Source organism: Triticum aestivum, chromosome 3B, assembly GCF_018294505.1.
Source record: "Triticum aestivum cultivar Chinese Spring chromosome 3B, IWGSC CS RefSeq v2.1, whole genome shotgun sequence".
NCBI lineage: Eukaryota > Viridiplantae > Streptophyta > Magnoliopsida > Poales > Poaceae > Triticum > Triticum aestivum.
In genome coordinates, this window is record NC_057801.1 from 115,632,127 (window position 1) to 115,637,119 (window position 4,993).

Consider the following 4,993-nt stretch of genomic DNA (forward strand, 5'->3'; position numbering starts at 1 on the left):
TAAATGGTCATGATCACATTTCGTTGCATCACCGAGATACAATATCTCTCTCATTTTCTCGAAATCATGAACATTTTGAAATTATGAACAATTTGTTAAACTCATGCACATATTTGAAATCGCAAACAACATACTATTACAAATTTCTGAACATTTTCTACAATCAAGAACATTTTTGAAAAAATATTCAATGCAGTTTGCTCAGCCACAAAATATTTTGTTGTGACGCCTTAAAAAATCAAGTCTTGATGAGCATCATATTGTTCATTTTTGAAATTACATTTTAAAAGTGTCTTATCGCATCATGACATGATTTCCAATTTATGAATATTTTTTGCTATTTACAAACATTTTTTAAAAATTGTGAACATTTTTAAGCAATTTTCCTGAACTGGCAAACATTCTATAATCGATGAAAATATTTAGAAATTGGGTGGAATAGTTATTGAATTTGACGAACTTTTTTTGACTTAGCGAACATTTTTGGAAATGCCCGTGCCTTGCAACGGAAAAAAACTATCAAGTTATACATGTGTGGTAGATATAAAAAAGTATGAATCAAATTCACAAAGTATATACAAATCATGTCATGATGCGATAAGACACTTTTAAAATGTAATTTTAAAAATGAACAATATGATGCTCATCAAGACTTGATTTTTGAAGGCGTCACAACAAAATATTTTGTGGCTGAGCAAACTGCATTGACGGACCCTGCCTGAGCTATACTGATAAATAAAGTGTCTCGTCTGGACTTAGCGTAGCGGTGTTTACCATAACCACTATTGTGATATGAAAATAAGCATAACTGTGTATGGAAGCAAAATAGACATTTAGTCATTTTAATATAGCTTACAAAAACAAACACTTAGAAAGTTATGTCAATTTTGTTGGGTTCAGCGTTGTACAAAACACGGAAACCCTTTTTTACCCAACGCAAAGGACTAAATAAAATCATAAAACGAGCTATATAGATCTCCTAATAAAACCTTTATGGAACCTACAATTAGTTTTGTTCATTATTTACAGATGTGTTTTAATTTTTGTGAACATTTTCTAAAAGCTGATGGACATGATTTTTAAATTCCTGAATATGCTTTGAATATTGGCTCATTTAAAAAAATCATGAACATTTTTTATTTCATGAAATCATTAGAAATCGTGATTTGTTTATAATTTGTGAGCAATTTTTTAAGTCGTGAACATTTTTTGATTTTTAGAATATTTTTTAAATTCACAAACAGTTTACCATTTTCCTACTTTTTTCAGAACTCGCAATTGTTTGATATTTTGGAAATCCGAAATTAATTTTGAGATAAAAAACCAAAACAGAAATAAAAAAGTAAAAAGAAATAAAAAATAGGGGGCGCCATCAATCCGAAATTTATTTTTAGGGAAAAAACAAAATCTTTACCTACTAACTAGTAAGCGTGCACGTGCAACGCACGTATAAAAATGAAGTCGGTCACACATACAATTATGCCACATGCAAGACATACAAATGATCTTCAGAAGTGCATCTAGATGTCAGTCACATATAGTACAATAGCACTGAAGTCATACTTCTGCATAAGTGTATTTCAAATAAGAAGTCACATACATTACAAAAGCAATAAGGGCATACTTCTGCATAAGTGTATTTCAAATAGAAGGGCCCTTAGAGAATGTGGTGCTCAGAGTTTGGGTCTTCCTTCAGTTCCAGTTCTTGCAATATAACTTTATTTCCTGAATTTACAGACAATTCAAGAATGGGGAAATATTTTTGAATGGATCAATGATGCAACATCATTACACGAGCTGAACATGAGCTTAACCGGATTCTTAAAATAAATGCATCACATTACAGACAAATAAAAGGCAATCTCCGGACAGGTTAACCCATGAGCAGCAAATTCAATGAGAATAACTTAACAGAGTGGATGAGAAAATTCAATTGGACGAATGTCTAAACGAAAGGATACATAACGAATATGATCCAGTAAAACTCCCTAAATTAGCCTAGTAGGAGAGAGAAGCTTTGAGTAAGTACATCATTAAAAAAGAATAGGAAATCTTAACAGAATTCAATGTAAACTTTAGCAAGAGAGAAGACGGCATAGATTCATATAAGCATCTACTAAATGTACACAAAAAGGGGATAATCTGGAACTAACCATAAAAAAATTGCATGCAACCTGTACTGAAGAAGTTACAACTTAATGTAGAATGTTCATCTAAGGAAAACAAATTGATGCTCATTGTCGCCTTCAGCTAATTCAGCTGTCACTGAAGAACTGCATAATAGGTAAATGTCTAGTAATGAAATCTCACATCGATAAGAAATATAACTAAGAATAGAGTAGCACAAAAACTTCAATTGAAGCTGTGAGAAGCATGGGCTTGCATCAACCATCATGTGCATGATACACATGTTTTTTGTAGTTTGAGATAGAACCCAACTGTAGCAGTAAATAGAAAAGCCAAACTGTAGCCTAGCAATACACATAAGAGGTAGCACTGATCATGTGAATTGAAAAAAAGAAAGAATACAACCAGTAAAGACCCTTCAGATATACAATGACTACCTACACTCATCTTGATTTTACCGACATAAGAGTGAAAAATACAACCAGTAAAGGCCCTTAAGATGTACAATGACCACCTACACTCATCTTCATTTTACAGATGCGTAACTGACAGAAGAGTAGATTTGTCTAGATTGAGTAATCACAACTCCTCTTTTTTTTGTGTTATCCCCACTTGAGGTGGTATTATCATTCTCATGCTTCATGACAAAATGACCCATTGTTCTTCACGGCTGTGTTTTAGTCTATAAGTTAAGTATAAAGATAAACAGAGACAACCAGCCCGTGTTTCTGCAAGTCTATAAGCATGTAAATATAGAGAGGATAGGCATTCCAAGGGGTTGTCATGGGTCTGCGAACCATCAATCTATCTATCATATAATGGATGGGAAATAGCCAAATCAATCTGAAGAAGAGTTTAGAGGTAAGAACAAAAAATTGACCTGGGAGGTAAGAAAAATTGCAGAGCAGGCAAATAAATATTTCACCGGAATTGAGGAACACACTACAAAGTGGCTAACATGGACTCCAACTAAACTGACAAATTGAGTTACACACTCGAGTATCGCCTGAGAACCTGAGAGCATCATATTACTATGCTAATAGCCTAGAATCTGAGCAGCAATTTACGCATTTGATGTTTCTGTAGATTCTCCTGACAAACAGAGTCCCCCCCCTCCCCAGCACCCTGAATCAACCACAAATGCCAAAAAAGCATCCTAAAAGTAGATTGAAGCATATGTACGTATGTATCTAGAAGTGGTTCATACTCACTCGAAGCCAGCCGCACGATCGAAGGACCTGAGGCAATGACGACTTCCACTTGAGCCCGTGGCTCCTGTGGCAGCAGCGGCTGCCACGTGCGCCCGTGTCCCCTGTGGTAGCAGTGGCTAGCGCGTCCAGGTGGCGGCGGCATGTGATTCCCGCATCCCCAATGGCGGTTCCCCAGTGATTCCCTCACATTTTCACATAACATAAGTGAGGAAACGAGGAACCTATGTCCAAATTAAGCATTCGCCAATAAGTAACATGATCAACTAAAGAATAATTAAACACGCTATCATGTCAATTTAGGAACCTTGTACCATTCATGACTAATCACATTGCATGTCATCATAGAATATTTTCTCTTTTCTGAAGAGGGCGCTTGGCAGGAGGACTATCACATCATACCACATTTGCTAACTAATATTTTCTTGAGAAGTAGTGCATGCTAATAATTTCATACAAGCTGATTCTTTCCTAAATGCTTGGCATAAGTGTCATTTTGTAAATCATAATCCCTTCACCTCAGCAAGTACAGGAAGAACTAACATAAAGGAACCATGCTAACATTTGGCAAAGTCTATGGAGGATTACAAATATATGCATCATCTATAAAGGAAAAATAGATAAATCTCACAGGGAGAAGCGTGGCATCAGGCACTTGATCTGGATCTCGTTGTTCTAACTTCTAACCACACTTATCTACACCCCGGCCGCTGTAATATATGATATTTCTCAACTTACAGAATGTCGGCATTTTCAGTTCTTCTTATAGGCTAATTAAGTTCCTTTGGTCTAGATATTATTTTGGTGTTCTTGTTCTTTTCTGTACAAAGACCGAACAGATAGAAATATTGTTGGATTATGATTACGCTAGGGGAAACAATCATATCATAGGCCATAGCAACAACACAACAGTAAGAAAGCAAACGCATTATCATTCATGTTTGAACTCTGGAGTGAATTTGTTTACAAGGTTAGGAGAATAGGGATACAGACTGTGTAGGAATCACACCAATCCCAAACCCTTCCAACAATCGGCCCATGAACAAAAATACGGAGTCCTGCACAGCATAATTCAGGAGGAAGTTAAAATAACATTTGTTCAATTCAGAACAATCCCGCGTGGAACAATTTAGAAGGAAGCATCAGTAAAAATAACAGGCGTAAATTAAGAAACCTTACATTTGCAAATGATATTGCAAGCCACCCAATGATGTTTGGGAACTGCGGCGATCATGAGAGACTGCAGGACCAATAGAAAAGAGAGCATCGTCAGTCAGTGAGTGCATGACTGAATGTAATTCCATCAGAGAATCAACCACGAGCAGATCCATGAACTAATACTCCGTACATTTAACAGTAAAATTGAACGAATATAGGACCAAACATGGGTCAAAGGGAATTCAAATATCACCCCTTTAGGACCGATGAACTCGGCGATTTGCCCAATGGCAAAGGCGATGAGTGCGCAAGGAGTAACTGGACATGAAGCTGAACTGGATGGGGCCAAGCGCGACAACGAAGGTGCAGAGCAAGGTGGAGATGGAGCTGTCACGGAGCATGTAGGCGGAGGAGCCGAGGCGGTCCACCGTGTCCCCACCCATTGGGGACATCCCCTTGTGTTGGAAGGCTTTCGCAAGTCCGACGCCGATCAGCCCCCC

The 4,993-nt window shown here is 37.0% G+C and overlaps 1 long non-coding RNA gene across 2 annotated transcripts; it reads right to left on the reverse strand.

Annotated features, from left to right (window-relative positions):
• Positions 1–1,426: 1,426 nt before the first annotated feature.
• On the reverse strand, positions 1,427–4,027 carry LOC123068909 (uncharacterized). Of its 2 annotated transcripts, XR_006432098.1 has the most exons (3): positions 3,339–4,027; positions 2,154–2,273; positions 1,427–1,725 (listed from the first exon to the last, which is right to left on the reverse strand). It is a non-coding gene; the product is annotated as an uncharacterized lncRNA (long non-coding RNA). The 2 variants fall into 2 exon arrangements; XR_006432097.1 differs by lacking the exon at positions 1,427–1,725 and having other exon boundaries at positions 2,153–2,273.
• Positions 4,028–4,993: the final 966 nt, after the last annotated feature.